The 19,789-nt window shown below is 44.5% G+C and overlaps 1 long non-coding RNA gene across 15 annotated transcripts in view; it reads right to left on the bottom strand.

Annotated features, from left to right (window-relative positions):
* LOC116574435 overlaps positions 1–19,789 on the bottom strand; it is a 54,269-nt gene that overhangs the window by 26,894 nt on the left and 7,586 nt on the right. For 11 of the 15 annotated variants that reach the window (XR_004279301.1, XR_004279307.1, XR_004279306.1 and 8 more), the window contains 5 exons: positions 17,022–18,964; positions 9,953–11,126; positions 9,683–9,819; positions 7,458–7,574; positions 1,581–1,747 (listed from right to left, as the gene is read on the bottom strand). This is a non-coding gene — a long non-coding RNA (uncharacterized LOC116574435). Of the gene's footprint in view, positions 1–1,580; positions 1,748–3,746; positions 3,850–7,457; positions 7,575–9,682; positions 9,820–9,952; positions 11,127–17,021; positions 18,965–19,789 lie in introns of all 15 variants that reach the window. The other 4 variants (XR_004279302.1, XR_004279298.1, XR_004279304.1 and 1 more) reach the window with 4 other exon arrangements.

The raw sequence follows: 19,789 nt of genomic DNA, 5'->3' as shown, positions 1-19,789 counted from the left end.
AGGATCATGACCTGAGCCGAAGCCAGATGCTTAACTGTCTGAGCCACCCAGGTGCCCCTGATAATTTATTTTAATTTGGCAACTCCTATATGACAAGTTAATGAGTTATTAATTTATACCTACAGTAGCCAAATATAAAAGTTATAAAATAGCTAAGCAAACTGAAAATAAATGTTATTTATATAGAAATATCTATATGACAATTACATGACATAATACATGAAAAGTTATTAACACAGAGTCTAAAACATAGTGTTATAAGTGAAAGTTTTTTTTTAAAGATTTTTATTTATTTATTTGACAGACAGAGATCACAAGTAGGCAGAGAGGCAGGCAGAGAGAGAGAGAGGAGGAAGCAGGCTCCCCACTGAGCAGAGAACCAGATGTGGGGCTTGATCCCAGGACTCTGGGATCACGACCCGAGCCAAAGGCAGAGGCTTTAACCCACTGAGCCACCCAGGCGCCCTGTGAAAGTTGTTTTCTGCTGACAAATATTGATATCATTAACTTGCTTCATTTTAAGTCCATGTAAATCCTTACTGTATTTTCCCTAGGTAAAAGTCATCTTCCTAGGCTGTATGGGGAACAGAAAGTTGAAGGAGATACATAGAGCATTAAGAGAAACATCACTTCTTCTAGGGTTACAGAAAAAACAAAGAAGGTAAGTAACAAAGCACGTGGCAGAAGGGAGGGTCCCCAAGAGTTAGGGAGATTCAGACAGATCAGGAGAATTTCCACAGAGGAAGAGGCCTTTTTCTTGGACCTTGAGCGATAGATAGGATTTCCCCTGGTGAATGTGAGAGAGGGTGGTGAGGTTCATTCTCGAAGGAGGGAGGAGGGAGAGCACAGAGGCAGACGGTGAGGAGTGAGCACAGAGAGAGCGTTATCAGGTATATTTGAACACAGGAGGTGGCAGGAGAGTTCCTGGAGCTCAGCGTGGAAGGGCTGATCAGGAACAGAGCCTAGAGCTCTCTGAGGGAAAGGGACCCCTTGAAGGAGCCCGTCCGTGAAAGAACATGGCTTGAAGAAGTTTGGGGATGACTGATCTATAAGCATTCTGCCTGTGCTGTGTTGCAATAAAGGAAATGGTCAGCTCTCATTTCACAGGGGTGGGCCTTGGCGTCCCTTCAGACTGAGCTAACCCTTGGTTTTCGGACTTGCAGTCCGGTACTTCTTGTGCACCGGCAGTACTTGGAGCAATCTTGGCCTTGCTGCCATATCTGTACGGATCTGCAGGGGAGGTGTCCCCAGTGGCTCCTGGGTGGGCTCCCCGATGGACTTCTAGAAGCAGTTAGTAGGCTTAGTAGGATCCCTGTCCCTCTGCTGCCCCCCTCCGAGAGCCCAGACCTCTGTTCTCCCAGCCTCTCCCAGTCGCGCAGCTCACCTCAGCGTTCTGGGTGGAGGGAGACAGAAGCGGGTCTCTCCACACAGCTCCGGAAGCCAGGCGTTCACTCAGATAGTTCTTCACTCCCCCCCACCCCGGGAGAAGTTGCCAGCCAGCTGGCACGGTCTCTCTTGTCACTGAGCTGTGCCACTTTGGAAGAGGAGCAATGTGGGTAAAAGAAAATTGTTCCTCTTACCATTTTCATGTGTCCAGTCCTGATTTTTTTTCTTCAGTGATGTGCTGGAGCTTCTCTGCTGAACTCCTAGACTTCCCCAAAGCATTCTCATCCGTGGGCAACTGTCAAAATCAGAGTTCCTCCCAAAGAAGACAGCAGAAGACTACTTCACCATGTTGTTGACATCGCTGCAAAGAATACAGATTAATTCTGGGAAGATTAATCTATCTTTATTCATTCGTACCTTGCAGAGAATTATTTTATTTATACTTTCTATGTAAAATCTAAGCAATTGAAGGCATTTTCATTGGACGCAAATATTAAATTGATGGATATCAATGAGGGGTATCATTCATAGGATGCATAAATTCAGTCTTTTGAGGATTGGCCTAAACCAGGATTTCAATGTGGAACTGAGCTTCTGTGCTGTTTCTAGAGGAAATTCCAAAAGTGGGGGCCCAAAGAACATTTTTGAAAAGAGACAGCACTACTTGAATTAAATACATGACCTTGTAAAGAATCTGCTTTGAAGTTCAGTCCTTTTTGGCTTTTCTCAAAAAAGACTTGGGAGGTACAGTCTAGCTATGTGACCAGGAAGCCATTTAACAAGTCTGTTTTCTTTTCTTTTCTCTTTTCCTTCCTTCCTTCTTTCCTTCCTTCTTCCTTCCTTCCTCTTTCTTTCTCTTTTTGATTTTATTTATTTATTTGAGAGAGAATGGGGGGAAAGAGCAGAGGGAGAGGGACAAGCAGACTCTGTGCTGAGTGCAGAGCCTGATGTGGGGCTCCATCTCACGACTCTGAAATCATGACCTGAGCTGAAATCAAGAGTCAGACACTTACTTGTCTGAGCCACCAAGGCACCGCTAACAAGTTTGTTTTCAAAACTGAGTTTCAGGGGCACCTGGATGACTCAGTGGGTTAAAGCCTCTGCCTTCAACTCAGGTCATGATTTCAGGGTCCTGGGATCGAGCCCCCCATCGGGCTCTGGGCTCAGCAAGAAGCCTGCTTCCTCCTCTCTCTCTCTCTCTGCCTGCCTCTCTGCCTACTCCTGATCTCTGTCTGTCAAATAAATAAATAAAATCTTTTAAAAAAATAAAAGGAAAACTGAGTTTTATTCTTTTCATTCGTCAAACGCTTGTAACGAGGCTGCTGGTGCTTACTGGTATCCAGCTACACAGCTAGCCTGCACCTCCCGAGTCCCCACTGTGTAGAGGTGGTCATGTAACTAGTCTTGGCCAGTAGAATGTGGTCCCTAATCTCTCCTTGGATTCTCTAAGAGCCCTTCTCCCTTGTCTGTTGGTTGGATGCAGAGAATCTTCTGAGTAGTCTAGGGCTCCAGAAGATGGAAGGACCCACGTAAGTGAAGCCTGAGTCGCTGAATGACCATGTGGAGCAGAGCTCTTTGCCCCACACCCGCCATCTTGGATTGTGACTTGTCCTTGGTAAGCCAGTTAGATTTGCCTATTGCATGTTATGGCCGTGAGCCTCTCCTGACTAATGTACATCATACCTCTGAGAATCTGGTAAAGTTCCTGGGACTTTCTAGGTGACAGGTATCTCGTGTCTAAACCCTGAATATCCAGAGCACTAGATACAGCTACTGTTTTCGAATTTATTTAAGATTAGTGTTGTGCTTTTGTAGCCCCCAGGGCTAAGCACTCCTCTTGATCCAGTTTCTGTTTCATTATCAGTGTCATTAAGTCTAACCACCTCTGCAGGAGATTTCTGTGAGGACAGTTAGCTGTGTCGCTGATAAGAAGCTTTGACTGTTCTGTGCTCCCTGCTTTAGTTTGCCACCCGCCTTCAACAGCTCTGTCAACACGCCTTAGAGCCTCACTGCCTCTCTGCAAAGTGCCAGAATCTTTCCCACATTGTCTTGAATGTGTGCTTTGAAGATTGTCAGCTGTCAGCACCCAGGAGAGCCTGACCCACGGGGCTAGAACTTTCGATAACACAAACAGCCACTGAGTTCTCAGAGAACGAGAAATCTATTTTAATGTCAGCCTCAAGTTCCCTGTTTATGTCCTCAGGGAGAGATATGCACAAATTCATTCTGTTTGTGTTGTGGAATGAGCCAGAGTGCTAGTAATTTGACCAAAGTGAAGTGGCCAAATTCATGTGTATTAGGTTCAAAAACTCTCAGTAGGGATAGTAAGTGAGTACATTTCTCCGGTTGCTCAGACTCACCAAATGTGTATTTTTATGGTTCAGCTATGTAGATTCACCGGCTTAGCAGTAACATAAGGTGCGTGGAGGTCTGGATAATGTCTGTACATCTCCTGGAGGGGTTCTGAAGCAAAGACCATGTCTGTTAGATAACCCTATGTCAATGGGGAATGGGACTCCGGCAGTTACGGTGAATAAAAACGTGTTCTAATATTATCCCAATACTCTAGTCTTTTGCTTCTAACAAAAAATGTTTATGGTTGTATAAAAGAGTAGCCCATGGGTTTGTATTCTGGCTGAGAAGAAATGTGTGAGACCCACTCATCTACTAGCCCTGGAATTTTTGAGATTTAACATTCAAATACCTTCGAAGGTAAACTCATCTGAATTGCTTGTTGCATTCTCACAACTATATCCCTTTTATATGGACAACTGAATGACAGAGGTCAGGGCCTGAAGTCATCTAAGAGATGTTACAGTTTAATCTCCTCAAGGGACAGTCACATGCTTAATACTGCATAGAACTGGGAATAACATGTGTTCTGAGTAAAACATTTTAAGAGACCTCCAAAGGAAGAGATATTATTGTGGATATTCACAAATATAGGCAAAATCATGCCTCTGAGGGATTACCTGGGTGGTTCAGCTGGTTAAGGGTCTGCTTTCTGCTCAGGTCATGATCCCAGGGTCCTGGGATCGAGCCCTGCATCGCGCTCCCTGCTCAGTGGGGAGCCTGCTTCTCCCTCTCTCTCTCCACCCCCACCTCATGCTTGCGTGCACGTGCACACGCAAATGTACGCGCATGTACTTTCTCTCTCTTTCTCTCAAATAAATAAAATCTTTTAAAAAATCATGTCTCTGAGGATTAGATTGATGCTAGGAGAAACATAATGCATATAAAGGATCTTTAGAGGCTATCAAGTGTTACATTAAATGATGGTGATCATTGCTTCTTTTACTACAAATGCTTATTGTGCATCTAGGATACATTGGCCACGGTACTTAGTCATTTAGATGCATCAGCAAACAATTCAAAGTCTATGCCATATATGTTTGAGTGTTGGACAAACAATATAGAATAGATTTCTAATATAAGGTCAGGAGATGACTGGTGACTGATGATGCTTTGATAGAAAATAAAGCAAGGTAAATGTACAGAGAATTACAGGTACTGATATTTTGCATCAGATGGTCTCTATGGAGGTGACATTGACGGGGACCCTGAGAGATGAGAAGGAGTGAGCCATGTGGAGATATGAAGAGGGTAAAGATAAGAAGTTGGTGGTGTTCGACCTCCAGATGTTATTTATAGCCACGGACTTGGATGAGATTATCTAGAAAGGGAATGTTGAGAGAAAACTAGATAGATAAGAGAAGAAGGACACTCCTGTGTGTGTGTGTGTGTGTGTGTGTGTGTGTGTGTGTGTATACACACATGCTCCTATAGATTAGTAAGAGAAAGACATATAACCAGTAGAAAAATGACCAGGTGAAATAAATAGACATTTCTCATTAGAGGAAGCCTGAATGAGCAATAAACATATGAAAAGATGTTCAACTTCATCAGTAATTTAGACAAATGTAAATTTTAATCTGCAAAAGATCCCATTTTATACCCACCAGACTGGCATAAATCTAAAAATCTGACAATGCCAACTACTGACGAGTATATCACGGGCAATATCACTTACTGCTCGGGGTATAAATTGGTAAACTGCTGTGGGGCAATTTAGGGGCAACTGGGTGTTTCCTAATAGACTTGCAGATGCACATACCCATTCGTCTTCACTGCCACCCTCTAAAGTCTTGCTAGGTCTAATCTGTCTCTGCAATAATGGAATCTAACTGTACTCAGCACAGATCCAAACTACACAACGGACACTGCATAAAGTCACCTGATAAAGGGAGTGACCTCTCTGTGGGTCGGACCTAGACGTGCCACCTCATCTAGGTCTAGAGGCAATGTACCAGCCTCTAAGTCTAGGACTCAGTTTTGGGGGCACTGGTACTTCCTTCCACAGGGGATGTGAGGTTCGAATAGGAGATGATATAGAATCTGGAAGTTGAAAGAAGCAAATGAGGTCTGGACAAGGAGAAGCTGGTGGCAGCAGAAGAGTCCAAGGAAATGTAGTCAAAAGAAATGCTGCTGAAAACAGCAGTTACAGGGACAAAGAATAGAGGATATTCTGGAAAGGAGGGTGTTGCACATCCAAGGAGAACACACAGTCTGCTAGTGGCATTGAGTGTCTGAAAGTATATACTGGTTGCCTCAATCTTTCATTTTTTTTTTTTAAAGTTTATTTGTATTGATTTATTTAGGTAATCTCTACACCCAACATGGGGCTCGAATTCAGGACCCAGAGACCAAGAGTCATGTGCTCTCCCAACCGAGCCAGCCAGGCGCCCCTGAGTCTTTTATTTTTAATATCTAACCCACTGTGCTTAAATCTAGATCCGAAGTAAGTAGCTCCTTCCCTTATGTCAAGAACCACTACCTTAAAGAAACCATTCTACATTTTCCAAACCACTTTTGGGGGCACTAGAACTATTTGCTGGCTTCATGGTATTTCAAAAGGATTGTTTTATGAAGCTAATTCTTGCAACTGTATCTTTTATCACTGCTGCTGCTTTCAATTCATCTGACTGGAATCTGCTCCGGTGTCCTCCAATGAAACAAGGTCAGTCCGTGTGAAAATTTTTGTTCTAAACGTTTCAAAGGGTCTATTCTTGCTCTGTCCGTGGGGAGATTGAAGTGTGGGGACCTGTGGGCTGGGTTTCATTTCTTTTCTTTTTTTTTTTTTTCCTTTTTCCTGTCATAGGTCAGAAACTGTAGTATTTTTTGCCTCTGAGCCAAAGAGAAGAAAGAAAAATGTGACATGACTTTGGCCCCACCTGTCCAATGAGTGGCAGGTCACTTCTGGGTCCCAAAGTCTATCTGGAGGGGCACCAGGGTGGCTCAGTGGGTTAAGCCAAAGTCTATCTGGTCATGTTCCTTTAAAATGTCCTCTAGTCATGACTTTTTTTTTTTCTTTGAGATAGACAGGAGATAACTGTGGGTAGGGGTGATGGTGGTAACAATGTTCTCAGGGCAGAGAAGTGTGTGGGGGCAGGATTCCCAACAGAAAACCTGGGCTGGACACCTTTGCAGCAGAGGCGGCTTTCAGAGGAGCAGAAGCACTCTTACGTGAATTCAGGTTAATTGCTGCTAAAATTATAATGGGTTTTCTTTCTCTCTCTCTCTCTCTCTCTTTGGGTACTCTTTATTGTCACAAGAAAAAAACCTAGGAAATGCTACAAAAATACATTCTGTCAAAAAAGGAAGTCCTTTGCGCTTGTCCTCAGCAAGCCCTATGGTGGTGAGGTTTCTGTCAGCAGACTCAGACCTACCCAGTTTCTGAGCCAATATTTATGAAGGCAAGAGCATATCAGTCTCTTTCCTCACTTCCAACACCATTACTACCAGGTTGCGTTAAGAATTTGTTGGCCTTTGAAAGGCCTGGTACCTCCCGGGTGGAGTGTGGGCTCTGTTACGGGCTGAATTGTGTTCCCTCGAAATTTTCGTGTTGAAGCTGTAACCTCCATCCAGCAGCTCAGAATGTTACTATATTTGGAAATAGGGCTCTCAAAGATGTAATTAAGGCTGAATAAGGTCATTCTGGTGGGCCCTAATCCCACCTTAATGGGATGACTGGTGTCCTCGTAAGAACAGGAGATTAAGACACGGGAACTCACCGGGAAGACCATGTGAAGATACAGGGAGCAAACAGTCATCCACAAAGCAAGGAGGGAGAGGTCCCTGAGGAAACCACTCCTGCTGACCCCTTGATCTAGGACATCCAGCCTCCAGAACTGTGAAGACATAAATTTTTGTTGTTTCACGCCACCCAGTACTTTGTTAGGGCAGTCCTAACAAAAAAAAATGCAAGCCCCACACATTCATTCTCAGTAGATACCAACTCTTCCTTCCTCCTCATTCAACAAGCCACTATGAATGGACTTCTGCCAGGATCACTCTCTGTCCTGAAGCCCTCCCTTAAACTGGGGGTGGGCAAGCTTCTCCTGCTGAGTGCCAGATAGTAACTATGTTAGACCTGAAGTGCCAAGAGGCAAGCAAGAGAGAGTATTATGTAGTTGCTAATATAAATTTAAAACATAACACCTCTGCCTGTGGACCAGTGTTCCTAGCGGCATTATTCACAGCAGCCAAAAGGTGAAAACAACCCGTGTTTCCCAATAAGACAAACGGATAAACAAAGTGTGGTATATCGATACAACGGAATATTATGCAGCCTTAAGAGGATGGAAAGTCTGACACGTGCTACAACATGGATAAATCTTGAAATAATATTTTAGGACTGTCACACGGCACTGCTAACGGACTTAATGCCACTGAACTGCACACACGAACACTGTCAAAATGGTAAATTTCATGTTAGGTGTCATTTGCTACCACAACCACCACAACAAAAAGGCTATTCCCCTGCCCCAAATGTAACCCATTTAAAAATATTAAATACACGGCTGGAGCTGGGGCACGGGTGGGGAGGAGGGGAGATGGACTGGCGCATAGACCCTAGCGTTCCTACTCCTGCCCTAAACTTCTGAGTTAGTGTCCTGCCTCCATCCTCTCTTTCCTAACAGTGAGCGAGAGGTGCGCTGTAAACAGATCACCTGTAACTGTCAATGCTCTGGATGGTTCCCCTACACCAGGTGCTCTGGGTCTTTGTTTTGCGTTTCTCCGTCATCCTGTGCAGCTGGATGTTTGCAGACGTGTTTGTTGGCTTTGGAGTCTTGTCCATTGAGGCTATGGATGGAGATGTTTAAAGGCTTTGCTTGGGGAATGCATCCTCCATGGAGGACACAGACAAATTTAAAAATACGATTCTGGTTTTATTATAACAGGACCACACTTGAAACGTGAAATAAGAAAACAAAGCCGAGCACATTGCTTATAGAACGACGAAGTGCTATGCTGGCTAGACTCATTCTCTCCGTGCGGAGCACATGTTGACTTACATAGGGTTCTTGGGAACGTGAACTCTGGGTTCAGAGCCTTTCCAAGGCAAGAGTGGGTTGCCATCATCTGGAGAAGTGTGGTTGCTGGCTGAGTTTTTATCGATCGGTTGGGAATCAGGTATGTTTATTAAAGTGAGCCAATTTCTCATTGGCTTGTTTTCATAAGATAGGGGTTGAACTAATTGGTTAACTTGTAAAAGCAGGTTCACTGGGACAAGATGTCATTGATCAATTGAATGGATATAAAACAGGTTCTAGTGGTTACTTGTTATCATGGCTACAGAACCATCAGGTTTTCCCTAAATTGGTGGGAACTTTTCGATTTTCATGTTTAATCTGTGTAGCTATCTCTCCAGCCATTAAAACTCTTTGTTATCCTCCATGACAAAGACTGCCAATTGCCTACCTAATATCTATTCTCTCTTCCTTACTAATAGAGCCCTGTTTTTGTTTTTTGTCTTTTTTTAAGATTTTTATTTATTTATTTGACAGAGAGAGATCACAAGTAGGCAGAGAGGCAGGCAGAGAGAGAGGAAGGGAAGCAGGCCCCTTGCTGAGCAGAGAGCCCGATGCGGGACTCGATCCCAGGACCCTGAGATCATGACCTGAGCCGAAGGCAGCGGCTTAACCCACTGAGCCACCCAGGCGCCCTGTTTTTTGGTTTTTTAAAAACATTTTATTTATTTGTTTACTTAGGGAAAGAGAGAGAGAGAGAGCATGCACACATGAGGCAAGGGCAGAGGGAGAAGCAGATTCCCCCCACTGAGCAGGGAGCCCCATCCCAGACTTGATCTGTGGACCCTGGGATCCTGATCTGAGCCCAAGGCAGACTCTTAACCGCTGAGCTACCAGGGGCAGGAGTACTGTTTTTGTGAAGGGTAGCCCTGTTCCCTGTTCACCATGTGACACAGTCCTAACCAATGAGATGTGGGCAGAATTACCGGGTCCTGGTTTTGGGAAAACTACTTCAAAGCTGAGCAGGCAGTAGGCATGCCCCTTTTCTCCTTCCTCCCTGGAAGATCAAATGTCCCGGGTGGTGGGTCAGAAGCCATGGATCCGTGGGAACTAAAAAAATCCCCTAATGACGGCAGATCAGAAAGAGAGAAAGAGAATACGGTGAAGCTATTGTATCAGTGCCGGACCTATGGTTGCTAGGATACAAAATACAAAATTAAAACCAAAACCAAAACCCAAACCTCTGTTTGGCTTACCTACTGTGAGTTGAGTTTTCTGTTCTGTGTAGCCAAGCTGATTCCCAATCGGTAAGCCTGCCCCTGTGGGGTTTGGTTTTGTTTGGTTTAGTTATCTCTTCCCTCATAATCCTATCAGCGGCACCCAGGCATCCTCGTTGCCCAGCAGAGTTCTCGACCCCCATGCGACATGCCATCAATATATATTTGTCGAGTGTGTCATTCCAAATGAGGATTTTTTTTGTGCCTTGTAATATAAGACAATAAGTATAAAAGACAGTAAGTATAAAATGTCATCGACAAAGTATTCTTGCCAGAAATATTTAACCTGAATCCAACCATGGAGAAACTATTAGACAAAAGAGGAGACCATCTACAACAACTCACCAGGACTCTCCCAAAAAGTTCCGTGAGACAAAACAATCATCTATCAGGTGGGAGGAAGGATTATTCTAGGTCAAAAGAGACTAAACATACAGAGCCACCAAATGCAATGTGTGAATCCTGCATCAAACAACAAATGGTATCGGTGTCGCCCACTGGACCAGGACTTCCTGGCCCGAAATCCCGAAGACAACCCCAAGGGCTTGTGTGCAGTGGAAAAGGCGCTTCTCCAAGGGTAGATCCCCCACTCACAACCCCACACATGCCACTCAGATCAGGAGAGACACTGGGAGAGTTGTCGACTTTGGAAAACACTTTGTGTAGCTGGGATCTAGAAATCCAGGAGTTTCTTCATGGTTGCAAAGATCAACACAACCAAAGAGACGTAGGGAAACCCTAACATCAGAGAGGCTCCTACAGGAAGGGATGAAACATTGTAACCAACACATGACAACCACCCCACCCAAGGCTGCTTTTTGGGGGTGAGTGCCTGAGGCCAGGGCTACCGGGCTATCCCTGGCCATACACAGCCAGTGTGGTGCCAGGGCTGAGAGGAGGGACTGCAAAATGCCTTCTTGCCCAGTGGGGAGGGACACCGGGGTGCTCCTACCTGAGTGCTGTGTTGGGGAAACACCGTTAGACCAGGGCCCACTAGGGGGCGGTAGAGTACAGTGGTTGTGGTGCAGGCTCTGCCTGGGCAGCAGGATCAGTCCTGGCTTCTCCACTTAACAGTTGGTGACCTGAGGCGAGTCACAACCTCTCAGAGCTTTGGTTTCCTCAACCATCCATAATATGGAGATGAGAACACTGTCTACAACGGAAGTTTGTTCTGGTTAGTACACATGACTGGCATACTGTAAATACTCAGTTAGTATTAGCTACTAGGGGCCGCCTGCCTGCCTCTGTTGGTGGAGTGTGCAGCTCCTGATCTTGGGGTTGTGAGTTCGAGCCCCAGTTGGGTGCAGAGATTCCTGCAAAACAAAATCTTAGAAAAAAATTCTAAGAAAAAAAAAAGACAATTTGGGTTAAAAATATATGTATTAGCTTGTAGTATCAGCCACTGGGACAAGGGGAGAGGCCCGCCTCTGTGCTTACACATCAGGGGGTATGTGTGCAGCAGAGCAAAGCAGGACACACGCTCATTGGAACTTATGAAGCAAGGCCTGGAAAAAGCCGCTCACGAAGCTGAGTTGAGGAATGAATCACCAACTAGAGACATGTGACCCACCAGGCCAGGGGCTACCCACCCATTCCCTCTAGCTGTAACCTTGTTTTTGGTCCTGTTTTAAAAATATTTTTTTTCATTGTGGTAAAATGCATATAATACAAAATTCACCATCTTAATCATTTCTCAGTGTACAGTCATGGCATCAGGTACTTTCATACTGTTGAGCAAGCCTCCCCCACCACCACCTAAAGATGCTCTTCATCTTGCAAAACTGAAACTCGGTACCCATTCAACATGAACTCCCCATTTCCCCTCCCCACCGTGCCCTGCCAACCACATTCTATTCTCTGTCTTTAAAGTGACTACTCTAGGTGCCTCCATAGAAGCAGAAGCATACAGTCTTTCTCTTTTTAAGACTGGCTTCTGTAATGCCCTCCTCGTGGTTCATTCACGTTGTAGCACGTGTCAGAATTTGCTTCATTTTTATGGCTGAATTATAATAACCCCTCACATGTATACACCACATTTTGTTTTTCCATTTGTTGGGTCGTTGGGGGGAACCCTTTGGTTCCTTTTCAACCAGATGGTCCATCAAGACTTTCTGGAAGGGATTAAGCAAGGGAATCAGCAGTTGACCCTGGAAATGAGAAGAAATCTCCAATATGGCGGAGGAGTAGGAGAACAAGAAATGATTTGCCAATGAGGGAGGAAAAAAAATCAGCCAGTATAAAGACCTGCAAGTGTATTTAGTCCCTAAATGTCACTCACACGGTTGAGAGGTGGCCCATGACTTTCATCGTCTCTCCATCAAACCTATGCTTCTCTATTTAGCTTCATGGTGCTAGGCTGAGACCTGGCAAACCACGCATTGGGCTCTACCAGTTTGGGTGCTGCAGGAAGGCTACAAGTCTGGAGGAAGAACAAGGGCCCTGGGACCTCCCTTCTGCTTGTGATTCCTCTGAGCAACACCCCAGTAATGCCTCTCCCCCCAGGAGAGGCAGGGCCTTCCTGCAGTAGGAGCCGAACCCCGTGTCTAGGTGGTCCCGCACTTGCAGATCGGCAACATCTCGCTCTTGACCTTCACCAACCGGCCAGCACCCGCTCCCCTGATGACTGGGTTCCAGTCCCAGGGGAACACTCTTCTAAGTTGTAATATTTTAACTATTCCAGACATTTCCCTTTGTTTGCCTATCCCAAGAGCTGGTAGCTGTCTCCTCTGTGGTGTCTTGGGGTTGTCCTGGAGTAGATTAACAATTCTTTATGTTTAATTCTCTCTTTTCAAGTTATTACTGTAGTAATAGTTATTACTGTAGTTTTAGTCTTCTGGCTTGATTCTAATTGATGCAGCCCCAACCGCTATTTCAAAACTTTAATGCCTTCCAGCCTCTGTGCTTCCAGGCCCCTCCCCGTAGTAAGGATGACCTGGCCTCCTGTTTCACTCAGAAAATTAAAGCTATGCCTGGGTGGCTCATTCAGTTAAGAGTCTGACTTTGGCTCAGGTCATGACCTCGGGGTCCTGGGATCTAGTCCCCCATCTGGCTCCTTGCTCAGCAGGGAGTCTGCTTCTCCCTCTCCCTCTGCTTGTGCACTCTCTCTGTCTCTCTAAAACAAACAAATCATTCTTTAAGAAGAAAGAAAATTAAAGTCATTTAGGTGACCTCAAACAAGTCTCCCCCAACACCAGCCAATCTATAAAAATTTCTAGAGCCTACTGCCTTTTCTCAGTCTCAGAGGATAAAGCATTTCTTTCTGTTCTTCCATGGGTGTTTTTGAGCCCAACCCCTCCAACGTCCCCTGTTCTGCTCTATCTCTTGTACTTTCTCTCAGTTTTTCTCTCAATTCTTAATACATTCTTTTCTCTAGAAAAGCCGTCTGGGAAGCTAAGGATGAGTCAAAGGGTTGGCAGGAACCCTTTTCCTCTTTTGTTAACCACAGCTTATTTCCACCATAGAATGTCCACCCAAGTCTGAGTTCACAGACAAGCTCTGCATTCCCAGAATCCAGCACAGTGCCTGGCAGGGAGGAGGCAGGGGACAATAGCCTGTGTTTGCTGAATGGGTCAGTAGACAGTTGCTGAAGGGATCAACGAATGGGTGGGATTCTGTGGTTAGCAGAGCTCACAGCACACCCTCAAGTCAGGTTTCTCGGTGTGCAGTCCTTGGACCACCAGCACCAGAATCACTTGGGACCTTTTTGAAAATGCTGACTCAAGCGTGAGTGGGTGGCTCAGTTGGTTAAGCATCTGCTTTCAGCTCATGATCCTGGGGGTCCTGGGATCAAGTCCTACTTTGGGCTTCCTGCTCAGCAGGCAGTCTGCTTCTCCCTCTAACTTCCCCTCTACTTGTGATCTCTCTCTCTTTCATGCTGTCTCTCAAATAAATGAATAGATAAAATCTTTTTTTTAAAAAGAGGAAAAAAAAAGAAAATGCTGACTTAAAACCCACATTGATTGGGGTTTGTCAGTGCGAAACAGGAGCTAACTGAAAGAGCTCTCAGAGGCCAAACTTGAAATAACTTGAGCAACAAAATGAATGAAGGGATAACCCAAATTATAAAATGTATAATTTATAAAATAAATTTCCATGAGTCTATACTGAAAGAAATAAATGGTTGAATAAATAATGGGGGAGGAGAGACAAATCTCCTGTACAGAAGAATTCCAAATAATTTATATACATACCACATCCTCAAAGAAGTGGAACATAACTGCCTGCCCAAGGGTGGGCTGCCCGTAGTGACTTCCTTCCAGACAGGACGGTAGGAAAGGGGTAGCAGGTAATTTTCCAGTGGAGAAACCTGACTGACAACAGCCTCAACCAGGTGGTCAGGGTCAACATAGGCACTGATGAGTCAGATTCATAGTACGTATGCGTGACATCGTGTGATGAAAATAGCATTTTACCTTTGTGGGTATTTTCCCCAATAATATAGCCTCAATATATAGCCAATATAGCCTCAGTCTTCTCATGAGAAGAACATCAGGCAAGTTCCAATGAAGGGATACCCCTCACATTTCCTGACCAGTACTCCTCAAAACTGTCAAGGTCATGGAAAACAAGTAAAGTCATAAAACTGTCACAGCCAAAAAGAGCCTAAGGAGACATGATGCTCAATGTAATGGGGCATCCTGGATGGGATCCTGGAACAGAAATGGGACAGTAGGTAAAAACTAAAGCTGTCTAAATAAAGTACAGACTTTAGTTCATCATGATGTATCAATACTGGTTTCCTAATTGTGACCAAGAGACCACAGCAATGTAGGATGTTATAACAGGAAGGCAGATGTAGGGTTTATGGGACTCCTTTGTGATATCTTCCCAATTTTCCTGTAAAGCCAAAGCTTTTCTAAAAAGTGAAGATGACTAAAAAAATTTTTCTTAATTCAAATTCCTGGGCCTCCCCTCAAAAGCTCAGGGAATGAGCCTCGGGGCTCCGCATTGGAAACATGCATCTCACTGGTTTCATGCACACTCAAGTCTAGACACCAGGGTCTTAGAGACTCTGCTCAGAGACAGAGAGGTCCCTTGGTAACTGTGGTTTGGATCCATGCCACCGTGTTGCTCAGCTCCAGGGCCACCCTTGATATCGTGTCCAATTCATAATGTTAGTGGCACCCCAAGGCACTGTGGAGCAGACACCCCACACCCGTCGCCTCTCCGCACCATTGCTTTGATCCGTCTACGTGTGCTACTGTGAGCCAGTGTTTAACAGCTGGGAAATTCTTTATGAAAGTCCAAAGCTCTGGGCTGCATTTCTGTTTCCCCCAGTCCCTCACGGCATCCCAAGCAGAGCTTAGGAGTGGCTCAACTTCTTAGATGGGACACATGTTGGTCAGCTCTATGTGACTCTATCACTCCCTATTGTTCCGAACTCTTCAGAGGCTGTTATTAACATGCTCAGATTGTCAACTTCTTTATGAAAACAAAACAAGACAAACCCCCCAAAACAGCTCTCTGTATCTGGGTCACTATCAAAAGAGGGAACATGAAAGATAAATCGAGTGAGCCTATGTCTTTAGAAACAGGCAGAATGGTCTTGTTTCTGTCAGTGGGAGAATGGTCCTCATGTGATTAATGCACCTGCAAAGTGTGTCTGTTGATTGCCCAGTCTGCTTCTCTCCGTGAGGGCCCCTGTGGACATCTGAGGCCTCATCTCAGGCCAGCGAGAGATGCCACAGTGATAAATGGGCCAAAGGTGGGTCCTGGAGGAAGGAGGAAGCGGGGAATGGTCTCCTCTCCCTCTGTGTGCTATTCGCACACCCTGGGCAGCTAAGCGAAGCCAGAACCTGAATTCCTGGGGCCTTCGTCAAATGGCGTGAACACACTGTTCTCATCCTCCATTTCTAATTACTACTTGAGGAACGAACTGTCTCCCCAGAGTTCTGGCACAAACAGACGGGCTCGATTTGGACAACTGTTTTAGCCTCCTTGCCCGTGTTCAGAGTGTAATTATGGAAATTATAATGATAATCACTGCAGGAACTTACTATGGGCAAGACCTGTTCTAAGCGAATTTTCTTTGTAATGTATTAAGTTATTCAATGCCCAGAGGCCCCCTAGAGGCAGGTGTTATTATTACCATCTTTCCCTCTTCGCAGACGAGGAAGGGGAGCGAAAGGGGCCTTCCCCGGGCATCTACAGGTAGTTGAGAATGGAACTAGGATTTGAATCCAGGCTCAGGCTCTCACGTAATTCCGGTTCTCCCAAGAGTCTTACTTGAAGTATGGCAAGGTGCCATAAAAAACATAAGAAACATAACTACCTCTATTTTATGTACATACTTGTGTTCACATTTCACAACAGGAACATGTGACGTCTGGTAAAAGTATACAGATCATTTCTTTTAAATACAATTGTTGCTAAGAGGCCCCAATCTTTTCATATTTGGTATGATGGACTGCTGGCTGGCATTTATATGAACTACCAGGAATAAAAGTTATTCTGTTCTTAATGAGCATGGAATTTTTTTTTTAAAGGAATAATTTTTTAAATGATAACACTTTATCTTAAGAAATCAGGTGGATTGTTTTCCTTATCCATGCAGCTCAGTGGTTTATCAGCCGATTGTGTTAGAAGCTCTTTTCCTTTCCTTTAGGAAGTCTGCGATAAGAGATTAGGCCTCGTCAGTTATCATCACAAATATGTCACGATCATTATTTGATGCCTCTATTTTGTATGTGGATTCTCATATACCATTTAAACTTCATGGTGGTTGGGCGCCTGGGTGGCTCAGTGGGTTAAGCCGCTGCCTTCAGCTCAGGTCATAATCTCAGGGTCCTGGGATCGAGTCCCGCATTGGGCTCTCTGCTCAGCAGGGAGCCTACTTCCTCCTCTCTCTCTCTGCCTGCCTCTCTGCCTACTTGTGATCTCTCTCTGTCAAATAAATAAATAAAATCTTAAAAAAAAAACTTTAAACTTCATGGTGTAAGAACACATGGAAAATTGGAGAGAATTAAAAAAAAAACAATCAAAGGGTTGAAAAGTTACTGGAAATATTTAGTCTGGAGAAAAGAAGGCTCAAGGTGTTTGAGAAACTCACTTCTGGGATGAATAACACATCAGAAAGATCCTGAACAGATGTTCGAGTCATCTGGTGGCTGGTGGAGCAGGTTTGGTTGCGGATACTACGCAGATCAACTGTAATGGAGTAAAGGAGAGGTATCAGCACCAGAGATCAGGATTGTAACCTACAATAGGCATGTTTTCAGGGGAAGAACAGAAGAGCACCAAGTCAGGGTCTATTAAAGGACACTCAGTGAGACGAACATGGGGTTCTAGGGACTATCCAAAATTAGTATCAGGATCCCACCACTTCTACGAGTGTTCCTTCCTCCTCGGAGTCAGGCTTGCTCACTCAGGGTCCATCTGAGTCCAAGCTGGTCAGCATGTTTGCAGAGGTAGAACCTCCTTGGCCTGCACATGAGGACAGACTACTATCTGCTGGCTCAGAAAACTCAGGTTGTTATTCTTTCATATCTTTTTGGCCCCTGGTGGGGTGCTCACTTGTGATGAATCCCTTATAAATAAATATTCCAATCCCATAGTTATGTCCAGAAGGACATAAATAATTGCCAAATCAAAACAATCACCTCACTTTAACCTTTGAACCAACCCCAGTTCCTATACATACGTAATTGCACTGAAACAACATAAAGAGGAATGTTAAATCCCCTTGTTTATGTGGTTCTACCAGCAGAGTTTCTGAAACTTCCCTAGAACTTAACTTATCTTTTTTTTTTTTTTTTAAGTTTATTGATTGTTTTTAGTCATGTCTACACCCAGTGTGGGGCTTGAACTCACGACCCCAAGTTCAAGCATAGCATGCTTTTCCGACTGAGCCAGCCAGGTGCCCTAGAACATAATTTATCTTGTAGTGGTTTCGGAAATCCTTTGTCTATACTCACATGTAGGTGCTGGATAGCTGAACAATCTGAAGCCCATCCAGTTGTCAGAAAGAGAGGGAAGCAGCAAGGATGGCCTGATGCTGCCTTTCCCTCATTCCTCTCATTCAATTGAATATATATATCTAGAGGCCTACTGTGTGCCAATCACTGTGCTAAGCCTCGGGGAAACAAAGATGAAAGACAGGTCCTGCTTGCAGTTGTGTGGAGGAGACAGGCAATTAGACAATAACCTAAAAGTAGAGTGGACTCACGTTGATAAAGGAATGCAATGTACAACGTGCAAAATGAGCCCAGGGGTGTGGAGTTCAGCTGCCATCACAGAGCAATAGACCTGAACTTCTCAGGTTTCTTTCAGAATTGGTTTGAGTGACTGGACCACAGATTCATCTACAGAGGAAGTACGAAGTGAGTCATGACCGTGAAAGAGATTGGTATAGGAGAAGTAGGAGGTTGGATCCAGGTGAGTGAGCGAGTGATAGTTTCTCCTTGATGCTGGGTAGACCAAAACCCACTGCCTTAACAGAGCAGTTTTAGATTTGATGGACACAATGGGTGGGAAGATTTTACCGGTGCAGTTTTTGGTTCCTATCTTATCATGTACATGACATAGGAGATCAAAGAAATTGTCACCTTTGGGACAGTGGGGTTCCTATAAACAACACCATTAATCAAGTCCCTATGGTTGCTGGGCAGAAGTAAAATCTCAACATAGATTTGACCTAGGTAGAAATTAAGAAAATGCAAAGGGAAACAGGTGAATGGCAGACAGAAGAGGAACTTTTAAAATATGAATTAAAGAGGAAAGCCAAGGGTCACCTAGGACTGCCATAAAAAGTACACAACCTGGGGGGCTTAAAACAATAGAACTTCCCTGCCTCACAGTCCCAGAAGCTGTCAGTCCCAAATCCAGGGGTCAGCAGGGCCGTGCTTCCATGGAAACCTGGAGGGCAGGACTGTTTCTTGCCTTTTCCAGCTTCTGGTATTTGCTGGCCATCCCTGGTGTTCCTTGGCTGGTGGGGACAGCACTGTGATTTCCGCTTCCGTTGTCACAGCGTGATGTCCCTGGATCTGTAAGAGTCTAAGAGAGCAGTTATATGGAATTAGCTCCTACCCTACTCCATAATGACCTCATCATAACCAGTTACATCTGCAATGACCCTATTTGCAATGAAGGCCACATTCAGAGGCACAGGGGTACAACCTCAATATATATTTTTTTGGTTACACAATCCAGCTAATAACACTGAGGAGGATAAAAGAGAGCCCCAGGCTTCTTTCTCCATAAAAAATAGAAAAGCTAAAATCAGGGGTGCCTGGGTGGCTCAGTTGGTTGTGTGTCTGCCTTTGGCTCAGGTCATGATCTTGGAGCCTTGGGACTGAACCCCATTTGGGGGCTCCCTGCTCAGCGGGGAATCTGCTTCTCCCTCTCTCTGCTCATGCTGTCTCTATCATCAATAAGCAAAATTAAGTGACATAGAATTGTCACATCAGTTTTCAGTACTTCACTTTGTATTTCTAGCTTATATTCTGAAATTCTGAAATATTTTCATGTGTTCTTTTTTCACTGGCTGCTGTGGTAGTGACACTCTTCCTGCGTATGCACAGTTCAATTGCATTTCTACAGATTTACAATAAAAAATACTGCCAATAATGGAAATAAGAATGACAAAAAATTTCCTACATAATTCTCGTGATTATCTCACCTTGGAAAAAGGAGAAATAAAAGATCAAATGGGTGCCTTTTGCTTTGGAACATTATGTTGAATACATGAGTTTGAATCAGTTTGAATCAAGGTGCTACTGTTCAGCATAAACCGGCCATAAAGATGGACAAGCAAGCAAGATGAAACATTGAAGGTGATAATCTCTCACATCTCTGAGTAGGGCTTAAAAGTGAGCAGGT

The sequence above is a fragment of the Mustela erminea genome, chromosome 15 (genome assembly GCF_009829155.1).
Source record: "Mustela erminea isolate mMusErm1 chromosome 15, mMusErm1.Pri, whole genome shotgun sequence".
Lineage (NCBI taxonomy): Eukaryota > Metazoa > Chordata > Mammalia > Carnivora > Mustelidae > Mustela > Mustela erminea.
This window is presented reverse-complemented; position numbering and strand designations above follow the sequence as displayed.